A 22,074-nucleotide genomic window follows, 5' to 3' on the forward strand; every position below is an offset into this window, starting at 1 on the left:
TGTGTGTTGGATTCTTTTGCCTCCACATGTGATAGTTGCACATAACTATCTAACTTGATTTTTAAAATATACTTATAATTGTGTGATGGCTAAATTTTAATGCTTTTCCACATTCTCCCTTAAGGTTCCTTTTTCACTCTCATAAGTGGTAGCTCAATCATATCTAGCATTGTATGACATTCAAGGTTTCTACTAGGCCAAAAGTGTATGTGGCATCATGAAAGGATGTTACTCTAAACAAGGAATTGAGCGTTATCTTGGGTTTTAGTATATTGTATTATACCAATATGCATAATGTATTATACCAATATGGACCATGCTCTCATCCTCATCCAAAGGTGTAGCTAGCATAACTTCTCTTTGACTTTGTTTGTTGTTGGAGCTCTTCAACTGTTGATGCTAATGCCCCAATGTCTATTTTTGTAGGGCCGGTTGACCTAGATATTCTTTGTAGAAACTCTTTTTGGAGCATAGGATGCAAAGAGTTCTATGGAGAAAGTAGAGAGATCTCTAGAAGTTGGTATGAATCATATCCTCAAAACTAGTATGCATGTATGATGGTAGACAATGTAGCCTATGCTAGTAGTACATGATACCACTATTGGAAGGCCATATGTTAAGATCAAAGCATGTCCCCTCTTGGTTATAGCTGTAGACATCATCTTGGATGTCAAAGAGAAGAAGATCAATTAAAAAAATTACAGGTAGTAAGGAAAGTTGTAAAGGAAGTGTGAATCCCGAGCTTGACTTTACTTGAATTCTCTCTTAGTGAACCTTTTTTTTGGGAGCAATATAAATATATACTAATATTTCAAGAAGCAGTTGCATCTCATATGCCGACTTGACAACCCTCAATTCCCATTCAGCATGTTACAAATCATGTTCCATCTCTCATCTTCAAATACAAAAAAAAAGAGTTTTTCCAAGAAATATGAAATCCTAGCTAAATGCATGCTTCGATCAGAACCAATGAACCTTATTTTAATTGTCATGTATAATGGATCAATGTAAAGGTGCCATGGGGATACCCTGTAGATGTTAGCACATTGCCTTATGGCAAGGAATGGCACCTCGGCCAAGCCCGCTGGATACCATAGTTTTCCACTGGAGTTTGGCCATCACTGTTCATCTAGATTTCTTCATAATCTCCCCTTGACTCTATTGAATGCTCTTGCTTTCATCATTTATAAGCATGAAAAATCATAAATGTGTCAATGCGTATTTCAAGAAAATTAACAAGCCATGGGTTAGCGAGCCTTGCGATTCTCACCACATTTGTACATAATGAATCATGTGGTTAGCAAGCCTTGTGATTCTCACCACATTTGTACATAATGAACATAATGAATCATGTTGATCCAACTACCCAAGCTTTGTTGCTTCTGGTTGGTCCTAACTAGCTAAAGGATATGGTAAACCTATAGCAAGTGGGTTGCCATTGCATAGGCTTCTACTTGTATAGGAATGGTGGGATCAAAAGGGGTTATTTGTAAGAGTTCTTGGTGCATGAGATGGGGTTTAAGTAATGGATTTCTTGTGATAATTGAAAGATCCATGTCTCCCCTGCGCAAAGAATCCAGGGGTGCTAGCAGGCGGAAGTAGCACTTCTTGCATAGGGTAGGGTTCCTTACTCAAGGCCTCGCCCACCACGGATATCCACACAAAATCCTAATCCCTCGGTTCTTCCAAAACCAAACTCGTAAAACCTTCCCTCACCCGGAAAGCACGGGCAATTCCTCTAGGATATTTTTGCTCTAACGTAGTCAAGAGCCTTAACTAACTGAAGTGATTTGACCGAATTCGTAAGTTCCATAGTCAGATCAAGAAAAAGACTTACACTTGGATCATAGAGACCAACGCTTTTTTTCTCATTGAGAGGCACAGCCATTGATTCTTTGCCATAGAACAATTTTTATCTAGGATTTACTTCATCTATCATACCATAAGAGAATTGAGTCTCATTTTTGGGATCCATCAATCTAGCCTAACCCTATCTAGTCCCGTGGATTAACAACCACTGAAGTGATGGGATCCATTTAAGAATTTGATTAGGTTTTGTCCCAGGTACCAGGGAAAAGAGTTTCCAGGTCCCCTAGCCGGATATTCATGCAAACTTAAAACTAGTCACACCACTTATATACCCAATAGGAAATTGCCTTTTCCACAGATTCAGTTGTCTTTAAAATAATCATTTAATGAAACTATATAGTATCACTGATCATAATCCTCCAAAATATCTGGTTGAACCCTAATTTCTTATTTTTCCTTCATCGGTGTACCTATGGCATCACTGGCAATAGAATGCTCACCACCTGTCCACCTAGGGACCTTTTCGATAGTTTCTAGCTCATAGTACCTGGCAATATATTCACTTATAAAAATCAAAATGAAATCTCCATTGAAGATCAGCAAGATCGACCAGCAGATCTATATAAAAGAGCCATGGACTCATCCGTTTGAGGACCAAAAAGGTCAAACAACCAGATCCATGCTTGAATTCACAAAACAACTCTTACTCCTTGTTCCAATATCTTCCACGACGTACGTGTAGGTATCTGCCGGCGACCCAAAGCCCGAGCATCATATGGTCAGCACCCTCTAGGATCCTTCGTAGGTCACCTAGCGCTTCACTCAAAGGCCGCTTCCTTAGTCCCTGATCCATCGTATTGGAAACTCACCATTTAAATTGAACCAAGGCTGGTCAAGACCTCGGTCGACCTTGCTACATGAGACATCCTTCGTTGGCTCTTCCTCAGCTGTTGCAACTTTATCAGTTAAGTCTCTAGGATCTCATTCACAAGTTGGTCAAAATGCTTCCCCAGCATTTTTGACATAAAACAGTCATTTAAAAATAGGTCATAAATACAGTTCCTATAACGAACTCTCATCTTTTTACATTGTTCCACATTAATCCTCATTTATTTCATATGTATTTCCATTCTTATCACATCATTTTTCATATCATTACATCTTTCCTCATTTATCTGCATCAAATCTCATCCACTCGCATCTACCCATATCCACATCTCATCACATCATATTCATTCACATCACATATCACATCTATCTCAATTCACATCACATCATTCACTCACATCCCAATTCACATGACATCACATCTCATTCATTCACATCCCAATTTACATCACATTCATTTACATCACATCCATTTACATCCATCTCATCACATTCATTCAGATACACATCCACATCCATTCTTTCACATACATCTATATCCATTCTTGCACATACTCATCCACATCCATTCTTCACATAATACACATTCACTTCTATTCTTCACATACACATCCATATCCATTCTTCACATAAACATTCACATCCTTTATTCACATACACATCCATATCCATTCTTCACATACACATTCACATCCATTCTTTCACATCTATGCTCCCTCCGGTATTCTGGCGTAAGACAGTCTTTTAAGAAAACATGTTTTTTATGCAAGTTTTCAGTTTGATTTTTTTGTGAATACAAGGGGTATTTCTTGAATCAGTATTCCCAAAACTTCTTAATTGGAATTCTGAATTTCATACCAAAATTCCTCGAATTCTGTAACATTTATCCATAGATCAATCCAAAGGGTCTCAAACTTAGTTTCAGATTTGGTGGGAGTTTTGAGTGTATTTTTTTAACTGGTCACATCTTCTTTCCTTGAAACTGACGAAAGAGTTTGGTATTGGTCATAGTCTGATTCAAGGTTCGAGTCAGATAATAAGAATTTTCTTGATCTTTCTCAAAAAGGTTTGATAATTTAGCTACTATTTTATTGAATTTCTTTCTTTGAATATTCTCTTACCTATATTCTAAATTAGTTACAAATTTCAATGAGGAATAAATTAATCATTTATCTGAATATTTCGATCTCGATAGATTTTTAAAATTTTATTTTTACAATCCGTGTGAATATAAAATGATACAAATTTCTCTTTTAGAGTATTTAATTATTCATTTATCAAATACTCATAGAATTTTAGAGAATTTTAATTTTGATATAAAAATTCTTTATCAACTGCTTTAGCTCCTTATTCCAAAACATGCTCTCTGTATGATATTGGTAGGTACTGATCGCTATAGGTTTCTACATTCACTTTCTTCAAATGGAAACATGTGAAGCTTTCGATTTTTCTTGGGTACAATCATAATTGGTGATATCAATCACTGTGCTCAATCTCATAAATAAAATCCGCAACAATGAGTTTGTCAATTTCCTCCTTTACAACTCCTGAGCATTTTGGATTCATTTCGTAAGGACGTTTCTTGATTGGCCTTGATCCTTCCATGATAGGAATGGTGTGCTCAACCATTTTTGGTGGCATACCCTCATGCGCTTATAGTTCCAAGTGAAGTAGTCCTTAAATTGTTTTAAAAGAGTAATCAGTGCCTCTTCCTTCTGTAGTGTTAGGTCCATGGCAATGAAAACTGGTTTGAATCTTCATTAGGCTCTACGATATCAACCTCCCTCACCTCTACAAGTGCATCATATAAGACTCCTATTTGTTTACCCTTTGAGCATTGCTCTCTTAAGTGAATGGCCACCTTCCTTTCATCAACATTAAAGGTTTTGAAATGGTTGTAAGTTAGACTCCTCATTTTCTTCCTTTCTTTCCAATGCTTTGTTTCATTTACTTCTCTCCAATCTACGAGGGGAGGAGTGGCTTAGCTTGGGGACCAAGAAATGCGAGATGGCATGCATTCAACACTCATTGATGTTATTATTCTTTGGGAGGGTAATGAACCTTTTAGTGTTAATATAGAGAGTCATTTGACTCTTAGTTTTCCGAGGCAGGAAATCCAACTTATGTCCAATGAATCCTCCTTGTAATTTCTATTTTAAGCTAGATGGTAGGAAGGTTGGGAGTCGATGTGAAAATTGCAAAACATGCAAGCAGTGTGCTTCTCCACACATCCTTGAGATTGTAGGGTCAACGTAAATCTTATTCGTACAAGTGAATATAAGAAGTTTCTCTAAAAGTGTTGTAAATTTATTTTTCTTCATTTTCATAAAGTGTTGTGGTTTTTAAAGTCTACTGTGTTTCAAACCCTTTAATATATAAGAAAATAATGATAAGTATAAGTAAGTACAAACATAAATATAAATATAAGTATATATCTAAGTAAAAATAATAATATAATTAATTATTCTAGAAATATAAATATGATTTTTATGATTTGTTATATTTTAATGAAGTGTCATTAATTTTTAAGTCTATAGATATAAGTTTAAAAATAAATATAACTTTAAGTATATATTTAAGTACAAATAAAAATTTAAGTAACTATGTAAATAATATAATATAATAATAATAATAATATAATGTAGCATGAAATAGAAGTATGATTTATTATTTATTATATTTTAATGAAGTGTCCTTTATTTACTAGAGTATAAACATAAGGTATAAAAATAAACATAAGTTTATAGATATTTGTAAGTAATATAATAAACACAAGTATAAATTTTTTAAAAATATTATAAATTTAAGTGTAAGTATAAATATTAGTATAAGTTATAGATCAAACTCATTTATACTATCTATTCTCTAGCCCTTCCTTTGTGTGCTAGCTCTCCCCACTACCCATCATGACCGCCTCCCTTTGCTTTCACCACATGGATTAGCAGCACTCGCTATGCTCACCTTGGGGATTAGATCTACCCTAGGTTTTACAAGAGTTTAGATCTCGAGGCTATCATCTCCACCTTAGACCCAAAATCCATCTTGCTAGCTGCATTTTGCAATGGAGTTCCTCTTCAGCATGAAGAGTGGATCCAACCACAAGAAGGCAGTGAAGAGAGCTCTAGGTCATGTTGGACAAGTTCCTCTTCAGCATGAAGAGTGGATCCAACCACAAGAAGGCAGTGAAGAGAGCTCTAGCTCATGTTGGACAAGATTTTTGCACTATCGCTATCCCAACCTCCTATGAAGAGCACATCCCACTCGATCTCATTGAACGGGATATTGCTTTTTCTATTTACATCTTGAACTTTGATGTTCAAGAGCTAGAGGATGATGAAATCTAGGATCTCCCTCTAGTAGTAGAATACATAGACACAGAGCCAGAGGAAACAACTCTAGACCCTATCATTGAGGTCATAGAGAGCTCTCACATGGCGCTTGCATCCATCCAGACTGATGAAACCCAAAGTCATGACCCACCACTAGCTTCATTGAGTGCCATCACCATCGAAGGAGACATGCCCTAGAGGCCCTAAATATCAAATCTGGGGAGCAATTGGTAAAAGGCGATACCTTTTCTGCTTCGTCAAGCTCCTTCTGCAAGGGTACCTCTAGATCTTCTCTTGGAATGGGACTACCATTGTCCAAGTGGACCCACAGGTGTCGCATGCTGTGGTCGAAGTCTGAAGAGTTCATTCTACAGCAATCGAACTCTTCATTTGTGATCTCATAGTGAGGAGTTGCATCTTCAATCTATTTCTGGATGGCAATGATAGCAGAGATATCATCTACACTACTTTCATCATATCGCCCTACCTTTTCAACCTGTGGTAGGGCTTCTTGGTAATCAAAGTCCAGGAAAAATCATCATTGGCATCTCGCACAAGTATACTATATAGTTCCTCCTCCCTCAAGTCTAAGAGCTCCAACACATCTTGCATGAGGATATACTCCAAGACCCTACATGTATGATCCCATGCCCATTAGAGGGTGGGAAGTGTACTTTCTGAAGGCTCACGAGGTGGGAAGCCCTGAATCTACAAAAAAAGGGCTTCCCACGTAAGCCTTCAAACAGTGCACTTCTCAGCCTCTAATGGGCATGGATCATACATATGGGGTCTACATGTCGTAGAGGCCCTAAACATCAAATTTGGGGCCATTGTTTAAAAAAAATTCATCCTCTCCTATGCATTGCATGATCGATGCCGTCATCAATTTTATTTTGTAGGAAATTATGTATCTTGATGAATTTGTGAAAGATTCTTGTCTCCTCCACGCAACGAATTCAAGGGTGCTAGCAGCAGAAGTAGCACTTCTTGCACAGGGGAGGGTCCCTCTCTCGGGGACTCGCCCACAGATATCTTGACAAAAGACTAATCCCTCGGTTCTTCCAAAACCGAAGCCGAAAAAACTTTCCTTGCTTGGAAAGCACAGGCGATTCCTCCAGGATATTTTTACTCTAACGTAGTCAAGAGCCTTAACTAACTGAACTGATCTGACCAAACTCGTAAGTATCATAGTCAGATCAAGGAAAAGACTTGCACTTGGATCATAGAGACCAACAATTTTCTCCTCAATGTTGAGAGGCACAGCCGTTGATTCTTTTCCATAGAACAAATTTTTATCCGGGATTTACTTCATCTATCGTACCATAACCGAACTGAGTCTCATTTTAGGGATCCATCAGTTGAGCCTAACCCCATCCACAGTCCCGTGGGTTAGCCAACCGTCCAACCGCTGTAGTGATGGGATCCATTTAAGAATTTGGTTAGGTTTTGTCCCGGGTACCAAGGAAAAGTTCCTAGGTCCTCTAGCCGGATATTCATGCAAACTTAAAACTAGTCACAACACTTATACACCAAATAAGAAATCGTCTTTCTCACAGATTTAGCTATCTTTAAAATAATCTTTTAATGAAACTATAGTATCATTGATCATAATCTTCCAAAATATCATGTTGAATCCTAATTTTTTATTTTTCCTTCATCGATGTACTTATGGCATCATTGGCAACCAGAACGCTCACCACCTGTTCACTCAGGGGCCTTTTCAATAGTTCCCAGCTCATAGTACCCGGCAATATATTCACTTATAAAAATCAAAATGGAATCTCCATCGAAAATCAGCAAGATCAACCAACAAATCCATATAAAAGAGCCACCATGGATTCATCTGTTGAGAGGACCAACAAGGTCAATCAACTATATCCATGCCCGAATTAAAAAAACAACTTACTCCTTGTTCGAATATCTTCCACGACGTAGGTGTAGGTATCTTCGATGACCCAGAGCCCGAGCATTGTATGGTTAGCATCCTCTAGAATCCTTCGTCGCAAGTCACCTAGCGCTTCACTCATAGGCCGCTTCCTTGGTCCCTCGTCAACCATACCAGAAGCTTTTACCATTTAAATCGAACTGAGACTGGTCGAGACCTCGGCCTTGACCTCCGTTGACTCTCCGTCTCAACAGTTGCAACTTTATTAGATAGGTCTCCACGACTTCATTCACAAGACAGTCAAAATGCTTCCCGAGCATTTTTGACGTAAAATAGTCATTTAAAAATAGGTCATAAATATAGTTTCTATAACAAACTCTCATCTTTCTATATTGTTCCTCATCAATCCTCATTTATTTCATATGTATTCCCATTCACATCACATCACAACATTTTTCATCTCATCACATCTTTTCTCATTTATCTGCATTAGATCTCATCACTCGCATCTACCCATATCCACATCTTATCACATCTTTTCTCATTTATCCGCATCAGATCTCATCACTCACATCTACCCATATCCACATCTCATCACATCATATTCATTCACATCACATATCACATCTATCCCAATTTACATCACATCTCATTCACTCACATCCCGATTCACATGACATCACATCTCATTCATTCACATCTCGATTCACATCACATCACATCTATTCACGTCCATCACATTCATTTACATCACATCTATTTACATTCATCACATCACATTCATTCATATTCATCACATTCATTAATCTTCATCACATTCATTCATTCATCTCTTCCACATTCATTCTCATAACCATCCCATCACATGCATTCTATCCACATTATATCACATCACTTCTATCCACATAATATCTCATTCATACACATCTCATCTCTTTCATCCACATCCATCTAATCGTTCACATGTACGACTACTCACATTTATCCATATATTCATATCTATCATTTCACATCCACATATATTCATGTCACATCACATTCTTTCACATACACATCCACATCCATTCTTTCACATACATCCACATGCATTCTTTCACATACTCATCCACATCCATTCTTCACATACATATTCACATCCATTCTTCACATACACATCCATATCCATTCTTCACATACACATTCACATCCCTTCTTCATATACACATCCATATCCATTCTTCACACACACATTCACATCCATTTTCATCACATTCACATCCATTTTCATCACATACACATTCACATCCATTTTCATCACATACACATCCACATCCACATCCATCCATTCATTCACATCTATCTGATTCACATCACATCTCATCACATCTATTCACATCACATACACATCGATTCCTCACACACATCCACATCCATTCTTCACATACATTCATATCCATTCTTCACATACACATTCACATCCATTTTCATCACATACACATTCACGTACACATTCACATCCACATCCATTCTTCACATGCACATTCACATCCATTCTTTACATACACATCCATATCCATTCTTCACATACACATTCACATCCCTTGTTCACATACACATCCATATCCATTCTTCACATACACATTCACATCCATTTTCATCACATACACATTCACATCCATTTTCATCACATACACATCCACATCCATCCATTCATTCACATCTATCTGATTCACATTACATCTCGTCACATCTATTCACATCACATCTCATTGCATCTATTCACAACATATTACATCCATCCATTCATTCACATCTATCTGATTCACATCGCATCTCATTTCATCTATGCAAGTTTTCAGTTTGATTTTCTTTTGAATACAAGGAGTATTTCTTGAATCAGTATCCCCAAAACTTCTTGATCGAAGTTCTAAATTTCATACCAGAATTCCTTCAATTTTATAACCTTGATCCACAGATCAAGTAAAAGGGTTTCAAACTTAGTTTCAGATTTGGTGAGAGTTTTGAGTGTATTTTTCTAAACTTGTCACACCTTCTTTTCTCAAAATTGACGAAAGAGTTTGGTCTTGGTCATAGTCTGATTCAAGGTTCGAGTCGGATAAGATTTTTCCTGATCTATCTTTCTCAAAAAGGTTTGATAATTCAGTTACTATTTTACTGAATTTCTTCCTTTGACTAATTTCTAAATTAGTTACGAATTTCAATGAGCAAGTAGATTAATCATTTATCTCAATATTTCAATCCCGATAGATTTTCTGAATTCTCTTTTTACAATCCGTGTGAATATAAAACGATAGAAATTTCTCTCTTAGAGTATTTAATTATTCATTTATCAAATACTCATAGAATTTAAGAGAATTCTAATTTTGATATAAAAATTCTTTATGCATCTTTCTATGCATAAAAATCCAATTTAATGAGAATAACACTTTTGTAATAAAAGAAAAGTCCTTTATGCATCTTTTTATGCATAAAAATCAAATTTAATGAGAATAACACTTTTGTAATAAAAAATTTTCTTTATGCGTCTTTCTATGCATAAAAATCAAATTTAATAACAATAACACTTTTGTAACAAAACAAATTCCTTTATGCATCTCTCTATACATAAAAATCAAATTTAATGAGAATAACACTTTTGTAATAAAAAAATTCTTTTATAAATCTTTCCATGCATAAAAATCAAATTTAATGAGAATAATATTTTTGTAACAAAAAAAGTTCCTTTATGCATCTTTCTATGCATAAAAATAAATTTAATGCCAATAACACAAGTTTTTGTAATAAAAAAATTTTCTTTATGCATCTTTCTATGCATAAAAATTAAAATTAACGAGAATAATACTTTTCTAATAAAAAACATTCTTTTCTGTAACTTTCTATGCATAAAAACCAAATTTAATGAGCATAACACTTTTATAATAAAAGAAATTCCTTTATGCATCTTTTTATGGATAAAAATCAATTTTAATGAGAATAACACTTTTGTAATTAAAAGAAAATCTTTTTTGCATCTTTCTATGTATAAAAATCAAATTTAATGAGAACACATTTGTAATAAAAAAATTCCTTTATGCATCTTTTTATGCATAAAAATCAAATTTAATGAGAATAACACTTTTGTAATAATTTTTTTAATGCATCTTTCTATGCATAAAATCAATTTTTATGAGAATACCACTTTTGTAATTAAAAAAATTCTTTATGCATCTTTTTATGCAGAAAAAGTAATTTTAATAATTAGTATCAGTGATATGCATACATATTCATAGGTGAATATGTACATGGAGTAATTAGAATATTTCTTTTAGATGTAGAAATGGTGGAAATTACCCTTTTGGAATAACGTAAAAATAAACTTTCTATTATGCATAAAAATTAAATTTAATAAGAATAACACTTTTGTAATAAAACAAATTCCTTTATGCATCTTACTATGCATTTATCTGAATATTTTGATCTCAAAAGATTTCCTGAATTCTCTTTTTACAATCCATGTGAATATAAAATGATAGAAATTTTTCTCTTAAAGTATTTAATTATTTATTTATTAAATACTCAAGAATTTAAGAGAATTCTAATTTTGATAAAAAAATTCTTCATGCATCAATTTATGCATAAAAATCAACTTCAGTGGGAATAACTCTTTTATAAAAAAAATCTTTTTATGCATAAAATTTAATTTAATAGAAATAACACTTTTAAAATTAAAAAAAATTCTTTATGCATCTATTTATGCATAAAAATTAAATTCTATAAAAATAACACTTTTATAATAAAAAACATTCTTTATGCATCTTTCTATGCATAAAAATCAAAATTAATGAGAATAACACTTTTATAATAAAAAAATTTTCTTTGTGCATCTTTCTATGCATAAAAATCAAATTTAATGAGAATAACACTTTTGTAATAAAAAAATTTCTTTTATGCATAAAAATTAAATTTAATGAGAATAACACTCTTGTAATAAAAAAATCTTTTATGCATCTTTCTATGCATAAAAATTAAATTTAATGACAATAACACTTTTGTAATTAAAAAAAGTTCCTTTATGCATCTTTCTGTGCATAAAAATCAAATTTAATGAGAATAACACTTTTGTAATAAAACAAATTCCTTTATGCATCTTTCTATGCATAAAAATCAAGTTTAATAAGAATAATAATTTTGTAATAAAACAAATTTCTTTATGCCTCTTTCTATGCATAAAAAATAAATTAATTAAAGAAATTCCTTTATGTATCTTTCTATCCATAAAAATCAAATTTAATGAGAATAACACTTTTGTAATAAAACAAATTTCTTTATGCATCTTTCTATACCAAAAAAATCAAATTTAGTAAGAATAACACTTGTAATAAAATAAATTTTTTATGCCTCTTTTTATGCATAAAAATAAAATTAATGAGAATAACACTTTTGTAATTAAAAAAATTCTTTTATACATCTTTCATGCATAAAAATCAAATTCAATGAGAATAACACTTTTGTAATAAAAAAAATCTTTATGCATCTTTTTATGCATAAAAATCAAATTTAATGAGAACAACACTTTTGTAATAAAAAAATTCCTTCATGCATCTTTCTATGAAAAAAAAATCAAATTTAATGAGAATAACAGTTTTGTAATAAAATTTTTTTAATGCATCTTTCTATGCATAAAAATCAATTTTAATAATTAATATCAGTGATATCCATGCATATTCATAGGTGAATATGTACATTGAGTAATTAGAATATTTCTTTTAGATGCAAAAATGGTGGGAATTACCCTTTTGGAATAACGTAAAAACAAACTTTCTTTTCCACAAAGTTCTGAAAAATTTTGCCATAACCTCCTTTGTATGGCTGACCATTTCTCATTTTTATCATCCTTTATTTAACTTAAATTAACCCAAATTAGATTTATAAAACTCTAATCTACATAATTTTCTAAATTCAAGAGAGTAAATAATAAAAAGAGTTTGTTTAATCCTTTAGCTAATCTTTTTAGGATTGAGAAAGGTTGGAATATAAAGAGGAGAAGGGGTGGTCTTTTTATCAAAGGCATAGCATTTGAATTTAATTTAACATCTGCAAAACATAAAAATTAAGAAAACCATAGATTCTTTATTGAACAAGTAAGAAAATTAGCTTACATGGAGCTTGTAAGCTCTCCTTTGGCTTGAGGGATTGAGGGTTCTACTCTTGTTTTAAGTAAGAGTGGCCACCAATTCACTTTGGAGAGGATTAGGTCAAAAACAATTGAATTATTAAAAAAATCAATGTAGATGGCTAAAGACAAGCAAAGTAAGAGTGCCTAAACACTATTAAGCTTTTAAAAAGGGGGAGGCTTCTATTTATAGTAAAAAGTGAGCCTCTAACTAAGCAAATTGATTCTAGAGTTTTTCAGATCAGTTTGGTCAATTTTTGACCATTTTTGGGTCAATTCAGCTTACTTTTTGGATCTAGTTTTGAAATAGAAGAGAGGAGAGATGAAAATATCTCATTTTATTGATTAAAAATTGAGGGTAATGAGAAAAAGGGGCTTACTTCATGAGGGGAGATCCCCACACTGAGGTGTCAAAATTCAGTTTTTTAATTCTTTTCTTTCCACTCTTCATCTTTTGTGATCATTTACTCATTTTTTGGGAGGTTTTTCTTCTATTTTTCAATTTATCTCCTCCCTACATTTGGATTAATATTATTGGTCCATAGTAACCTTAATTGGATCATAATCTAAAATTTTTAAAAAATCTGGACCTTTAGGCTAAGGTCCTTTATACCTATTTTCAATGAATTCCAATTGCACATTGGAAAGTTCTTTTTGAATTTTTGTTTCAGGGAAAATCATTTTAGACAACAGGAGGATTTTTTATATCCAAAAATATCTCAATTTTGAATTACGTCTCTCTAGACATTTTCTCTCTCCAGGCCAAAACAGGGTAAAACAGGATCTTTCTTTTATTTCAGAGAGGGGAATAGTTAAAAGATCAGAAGGGGAGGTTCTTACACCTGCACACTTCAAAAGACGGAGGGAGGAATCTTACAATTTGCATCGAGGCAAAGTGGAAGATCTACAAGTAACTTTCAGTCGCCTCTTGAAGAACAAGAGGCACTTGGGTTGACTATCACTCCACATTGTATGATTGATCTCTTGAAAAGTACTTGTAGTGATTTCCCCTTTGTAGATCTTGCAATATTTCTTGCACCAACCTCAAGAAAGGCACCTTGGGTATAATCAACTTAGGACTCTTCTAGAACCTTCGAATTTCACAAAGAGCAGCAGTGCCTAGTCTCCATCTTCTCTTCTTCTGTGTGGGTGGACGAGTATTTCTAGCTAGAGGAGTGGAAGTAGCTTTCCTAGTTGGAGCAGCGAGAGGATCTTGATCATCATTGTCGGTGTTAGTACATTCACTAGATCCGAATGAATGAACCATGGTGTCTTGGAAGGAATCTTGTTTTCTCTTTGCTTAGCACATGCCATACTCACAAGCTAGAAGGAATGGAGAGAAATTGAGGAATGGAGAGAAATGAAAGAAGTGCCTTTACTTATAAATGGAACTTACTATCAGTTATTGACACTTACTTTTAAAAAATATCAACACTATCAAAAAGTTATCCATGCTGACTTTAGTAAACACTTATTTTGAAAAAGTTATCCATGTTGACTTTAGTAAACACTTATTTTGAAAAAGTTATCCATGTTGACTTTAGCAAACACCTATTTCTTTAAAACATTGGATTGCTCCAATACTCTCATAAACATAAAATGTTATTTCATAATTACAATTCTATCGATATTTCCATTCGCTCTCTCTTGGGTTGTCAAACCATTCTGCATGATGTTCTTTAGCCATGCTATTTTCATATCTTGCTTTCCTCACTTCATATATTGCCCTATGAATAGTTTTTGTATCATTGGATTTGGACTTTATTAATTTGTCCTCATCTCTTCTCTATTCTCCTATACCACCATTGGAGTAACTGTCTCATAGGATTGGAATCATTGATTCCACCTCCATGTGCCATTGCTTTTGAGAATCCACATCATTGAGCTTGCCAATGAGATTGCTCTATGCCTTGTGTGGACCAGATCGTCAAACTTCCTTGTTAAGCAAAGTATGGACCATGAGCGCTGCATTCAAAAACACAGGATCCACAATTAAACTCAAAATATTAAATTCACAATTTAATCGTAAAAATGAAATGGATACCACTGTGTAATGCAATTTGAAGTCCATGCCTCTGTCATTGAGTTATGAAAGTTTACAACCCCCTCTTTAAATGCATTGGCATCATCAAAATTGAATGTCATCTTTTGTAAAAGTGGTGCCAATTTATCAAGTGCAATTCACACATTTTCCTTTGCTATCTACGTATGTTTCCCATTGCTCCGATTAGGGATAGCCATGTATAGTTTTTTTCCATGCTTCATACTTCTCTGGTTGTTTTACAAGCAACTTACCATCTTCATCTCGTGGTGGAGATAAGAATTTCCTAGCCTTCGTTCTCCCAAAACACGGTTTGCATTGTTGAAATATACAAGTGAATGGGTGTGTATGGAACAAGCCCTTAGCAAGAGGTTTTAAAAGAGAGTCTATAAATGAGTGAGTAGCAGTGAAAAGGTGAGAGGTATCTATTGGGAGAGAATAAAGGGTAGCACGAGAAGATCTAGAATGTGTGGAGATATTTTGGAGAAAGTGAAGAGGTGGAGAGAATCAAGCAAAAGAGGAGGTGGAGTGAATCAAGGATGAGGTGTTTCCCCAGCAGATGTAGGGAAGGTGGCACAAATCAAGGAACAAATCACTGGAGCAGATCATGGACAAACTTGTATAAATTGAGGCATTGGCCTAATGAGATTTTTGTTGGTTTTTGAGTATCCATGCCTACATTAAGCTATTAGTTAATTGCCCACTAATCTCGTCCTTATCATCATTTACTAATGATGTTGATTCTTGCACTTGATCCACCATAGCTCATCACTTTGCTTGCATTTTAACTTGGTATGAGAGCCAAGCTTAGGGATAATCCAATTTTTGAGTCTAATTATCTTGCTAATTAGCCTATTAATCATAATTAGGAGATAATCATTGTAAAGCCTTTTTCAACTATTCTCTGTACCTCGAGCTAGAAGAGGGACTTGATCTCCCTCCATCCTCAACATTAGGGAAAATTCTTCTAGCCACACCTAGTCATGCTCCCAACGTTTCAGCTAAGTGAAGCAGCACGATGAATCGTGGCCTAGACCTACAAATTTTTGTGATTTTGTTGGCACCCCATTTCTAAAGGAAAACTGAGATCTGCAGTTATACCAATGGAATTAGTCTAATTCCTCTTGGCCCTAAGTGTTTTCAAGGTTTCTATACATGCTGGTGATCTTAGACTTCTAAAATTCCTCAAGGAGAAGTGGCATCAAGATCTGCATCGAATCTGCAAGTGACTTTGGTAAAACAGAGATTAAACATTCAATGTTTGGTCAAATCTTTTGTTTCTTGGCTTGATCCTCTACTAGAATAACTACTATTGATGCCTTTTGAAAGGATTTGAGCTCATTTGAACTCTAATGCCCCAAATCTGGCCTCCTCACACACTCTGTTTTCTACACACAAAACATGGGATTATTTTACTAATCAATGATTAATCAACATTAATCACTGCATCTCGGTGCAATTGAGGGTTCAAATTTACCATTGGGTATCTAATATAGATCCCTCACTCCAGATTGCAATTTGGAGATGGTTTGATACTCAAATCATTCAGTACAGAGATCAACTACACTTGGCTTTAGGTAATTTTTGTAAAAGTATGCTGATATATCTATTGCCCTTGAATCTTGAATTGGATCAAGAGGTAATACCCCCTTCACATCATCATGGGCATGGCACAAGAAATAGCTAAATTTAATGGGGAGCAGTTTCATACATGGAAAACAAAGACCATGTATTTGCTCATGAGGAAAACTCTATAGGGGGTAGTTGAGGAAAGAGATGAATGCCCAGAGGTGATTGGGGAGAATGAGTGGAAGAGCAGGAATGAGAAAGCATTAGGACTTATTGCACTCACTTTAAATGATGAAATCATTCACCACATCATAGGGATACAACGGGAAAAAGATGCATGGGATGAACTAAATAAATTATTTGGCACTCAAGCAAAAAATTCAAAGATAAATCTGCTAATACAATTCTAGAAACTTGACATGAAGGAAAGTTAACCTCTAACCATACACTTAAACAAATATAAAATCATTAAGCAACAACTAGCAGCCATTGGTAAGAAGGTAGAGGATGATGAGGCACTAGCAGTGCTTCTGAAGAGTAAGGACAAAGGAGAGTATGAAAACATCGTGGCAACCTTAAAGAATGTACCAGAATTAAAGCTACACGAGGTAGAAGGAGACCTACTAGAACAAGAGACCAAGGTCAAGGAGAAGAAAGGGGTGGACTCAATAACTGGAGAGGAAAAAGCATTCTACATCCAAGGAGGATTCTCATGGGGATGAGGACGAGGAAGAGGCAGGAGAGGAGGAAGGACCTTCACTTGCCAAAACTATGGGAAGCCAGGACACATGGCAAGAGACTGCTCAGAAAACCCAGCAAGAAGGATCGGCATTGGCAAACTTCATGGAGACTACTAAGAAAGAGTCAGATCATCTTTTTTGAGAGAGAAAGAGAGAGAAACCCCACAACCCACTGTAGCCTGTCCCAATAGAGTTAAATCACCTCTGAGCCACCAATGATGTAGGCCATGTGCTAGATGTATGTGTGAGCACTTTATTCAAGGTCACGAGAACTTGTAGTAAGGCTTGGACACATAGAGAGAGAGTGTCAAGGACTATGAGTTAGGGACTTGAGGCACTGGTCGCGGGCTACCAAGTAAGAGGGAAACTTGGCATAGGGTCTAAGTGTGCTAGGATTATTCACTTGAGGGGAGGTGTTAAAATATACAAGTGAATGGGTGTGTGCGGGAGTAAGCCCTTAGCAAGAGGTTATAAAAGAGAGTCTGTAAATGAGTGAGTAGCAGCAGTGAAAAGGTGAGAGGTATCTACTGGGAGAGAATAAAGGGTAGCATGAAAAGATCTAGAATGTGTGGAGATGCTTTGGGAAAAGTGAAGAGGTGGAGAGAATCAAGCAAAAGAGGTGGAGTGAATCAAGGATGAGGTGTTGTCCCAGATTTAGGGGAGGTGGCACAAATCAAGGAACAAATCATTGGAGAAGATCATGGACAAACTTGTATAAATTGAGGCATTGGCCTAATGAGATTTTTGTTGGTTTTTTAGTATCCATGCTTACATTAAGCTATCAATTAATTACCCACTAATCTCATCTTAATCATTATCTAATCACTTGTTAATGATGTTGATTCTTGCATTTGATCCACCATAGCTCATCACTTTTCTTGCATTTTACGCTCTTTCTTGACTTTTCTCGTCCTTTTTTATTTCTACTTCGCCCCTAGTGCAATCCAACATTAGACAAGACTTGTTCTACCTTCTTACATGTTGTATCAGCATCTGAAGCTGGCTGTAGCTTGTAGGCAAAACACACGTACTCAAACACCAACATCTCTATTATCCTTACTATGCAATGCAAGGTGCAAAAGTGGACCCTTGTTAAGGGTATTTCTAAAATAAGATCTCACTTAGGATCTAATGGCACTAACATTCCATTCCTTTGAACACACTGGTGAGGTGTTGGAGCACCACGTTGTCCTCTCCTTGCAATCCATTGTTTCTTTCCATCGTTGCCTTTCTTTCTAGATTGCATGCAATATAAGCAAGGGAACTCAAGTGATGCTGAATTTGAAACACCAAACATACATTTCAATGTTTTCAAATCGCTAGCAAGATGCCATTCTACCTTGTGTTCACCAAATCCATTAACATGCAAAACTTCACCATTGTTTTGCCATCGTATAATATTTGGTATCTCTGCTAAGTTAAAAAAATCTTAAGTACTTCATGGTCCTCCTTTGGTACCTCAAATGCAGCAAGCCACCATATTTCATTCTTCGATTGCACACTGAAATATTTTGGATTTTTTGAATTGATGTTGGGATCCAATGCCCTATTCATTAGTGTCAAGCTAACACATTCAAGCTTTTGGCCCTTAGCGACTTCACTCTCATCAAGTTTCAAAACAAATTGAACATTACCTCTGCACTCTTCGATAGACATGTTGTAAAACTTTACCATTACTGCTTGTAGCTTACATACATTCAATATAAAGTTATTGTCTACATGCAATTTTAAGGGAACTTCCTTTGTATCCAGACTTAAGTATCTGTGTATGTTCCAAATGCATTAGCTCACCATTTGTGTCTAAGACTTTTGCATTAAGATCTTTTCCTGCCTACTTTACATGGAACGGTTTAGGGATGGGCACCACTCGTCTCTTGTTAAGAACAGCCTTAAACACTACATCCAATTGCTTACAAATCATAGCATAGGATTTGGAGCTAATCCCTACCTTGTCACATATGCCTTTAGCATATGTAGCTGTGAAGGTATTGCTTACCTCCTTTAAGCGTACTCTTGCAACATCATCAACCAATGGTTTTGAATTTGGGGTTTTTCAATGCATACTTCAACAGTTCTCATTTGAATATTTGCTACAACCACAAAGATTTACACTAGGGGCCATTTTACTCGGGCTCGTTCCCAGAGCTACGCCATGACCCCCATGCCCTCCTACTCATTGGGGGCCTTACAGTCCCGCCGATGGCCAAGTATAGGTTGCGCGCTTCAACACCATCCATTTTCGGGGCTAGTTGATTTGGCAGGTGGGTTGTTCCTACACACTCCTTAGCGGATTTTGACTTTCATGAGACCACCGTCTTGTTGTCTTAATAAATCAACACCCTTTGTGGAATCTAGGTTAGCGCACAGTTTGGCACCGTAACTCCACTTTTGATTCATCCTGCATCACCAGTTCTGCTTACTGAAAATGGCCCACTTGGAGCTCCCATTCCACACCACCGGGGTTCAACAGAGCAACCCTAGCTGCTTACCTATTTAAAGTTTGAGAATAGGTCACCAGTTCTGCTTACCGAAAATGGCCCACTTGGAGCTGCCATTCCACACCACTGGGGTTCAACAGAGCAACCCTAGCTGCTTACCTATTTAAAGTTTGAGAATAGGTCAAGGGTGTTTCACCCCTGATGCCTCTAATTATTCGCTTTACCCAATACAATTGTGAGAAGCTTCAGCTATCTTGAGGGAGATTTTAGAGGAAACCAGCTACTAGATGGTTTGATTAGCCTCCACCAAAGTTTCCTCTAGCTTCACCTCGCTCAAGTTTAGTTCACCATCTTTCGAGTCCCAGGAGGTACGCTCCTACTTAAACCTTTCACAGAAGATCACGGTCGGTCGATGGTGCACCTCATGAGGGGGATCCCATCTGTCAAGTTACTTGCGCCTCTATGGGTTCGCCACCCACCGACTCATGTACATGTTAGACTCCTTGGTCCATGTGTCTCGTTGTTTTCCTTCATAGACGAAAGGCATGACAATAGTCTATGGTATTAGACCCGTAAGGCAATGTTGTGGGAGACGTATAGTCACCCATCAGAGTTTTCGGTAGGAACACTAACTTCCATATGGTCATGGGGCCACACTAAACATAACTCCATAGAACCTCCCTTCACTCACTCTCTCAGATCACTCTCTGCACACTCCACTAAACATCTCACACACTTTCTCATGAACACACAACATATTTTGCATAATAGTGATATACTGGACTTAGACCTAGAAGACACTCAGAACAACAGTGATATACCGGACTTAGACCTAGAAGACACTCAGAACAACAATGAGTGGCAAGCTTGCTCTTAGTTCCATTCCAAAGATATGAAAGATCAATATAGATAAATTGACCAAGAGTGCTAGCATTCCTTGAGTACAATTGCACTCCCCAGTTCCATAACACAACTGTCAACTACACTTGAGAGTTTACAATAATAGCACTCTTCATCTATCTCAGTATCTACTCTATTCATGCCAATCAGTGAAGTATTCTCTCGTCACTGTACATAGTGACTGGTTGCCCTTCTACACTAAGTCTTCTTGATCTTGGCAACAAATGCTTGGTGGTGGTTATAGTTCTCCATCTTCACATGTGTGATACCAAGGTGGTGCTCACAACGTACGAAGTGGGTTGCCACGTGCTTTCTGCCACCTTTGAGCTATAGGTCACAACAATACCGATCATGAATAATAAGCTACCTTGGTCAAAGTGCATTAAGGTGTAAGTGGAGCTCACTTCTTTGGAGATGTAATAGAAAACAAGGTGTTCAAAGCCGGGCTATGGTGTGGCCCACTTCACTTACAAATGCTCACAAATTTGTAAAAGAGTGTGACATGTGTCAAAGAGTGGGACAACTCAATGCAATTTGGATGCCCCACTAGAAAATATTACCTCTAGAACCATTCAAGAAGTCGATATAGGACTTTGTTTGACCATTCAAACATGTAGCCCAAAAAATAGGAAACAAGGACATCTTCGCGGAAAGAGATTACTACAACAAATGGGTAGAGGAATATATAATGGGAGATTGCTAACCTCAATCGCTAAATTCCTATATGAAGTCATCATGACAAGGTTCGGGTGCCCAATCGAGTTGGTATGTGGTCAACTGATGTGACTAGGAAATTGACTAAACAACACATGGTCTTGCACAAAAAGTCTAAACTTTATTATCCCCAAGAAAATGGCAAAGCCAAATCAACCAATAGGATCATGAAAGGAATTTTGATCAAAATAGTGAATAAGAACATGACTGATTTGGGACAGGAATCTGCACTATGCATAATGGTCTTTCAAGGTAGCCTACAAAAACACATCGTTCCTCACACCTTTTAGCATGTTGTATGGTTTGGAGGAAGTGGTTCCCATGGAATTATTAGTTCCTAGTATCAATATAGTAGTCACATAAAGGTAAAGGCCTGAAGACTTAAAGAAGCACAAAATTCAGCAATTACTGCCGTTGAATGAGGAAGTGGTGCCCATGGAATTCTTAGTTCCTAGTATCAAGAGAGTAGTCACATAAAGGTAAAGGCCTGAAGACTCAGAGAAGCACAAAATTCAGCAATTACTGGAACTCGATGAAGAACAATTTTTCTTAACACCTAGACCAGTCTCAAAGAGTGAAAAAGATAAGGAAACAACATGCAAATGTGGA

At 35.9% G+C, this 22,074-nt stretch overlaps 1 pseudogene; it reads right to left on the minus strand.

Annotated features, from left to right (window-relative positions):
- Window positions 1-19,452: 19,452 nt before the first annotated feature.
- LOC147633178 (25S ribosomal RNA) lies at window positions 19,453-20,359 on the minus strand (annotated as a pseudogene; the record flags this gene model as incomplete).
- Between the last annotated feature and the right edge of the window lie 1,715 nt (window positions 20,360-22,074).

Source organism: Cibotium barometz, chromosome 12 (genome assembly GCF_041138505.1).
Source record: "Cibotium barometz isolate CiBa-2024 chromosome 12, ASM4113850v1, whole genome shotgun sequence".
Lineage (NCBI taxonomy): Eukaryota > Viridiplantae > Streptophyta > Polypodiopsida > Cyatheales > Cibotiaceae > Cibotium > Cibotium barometz.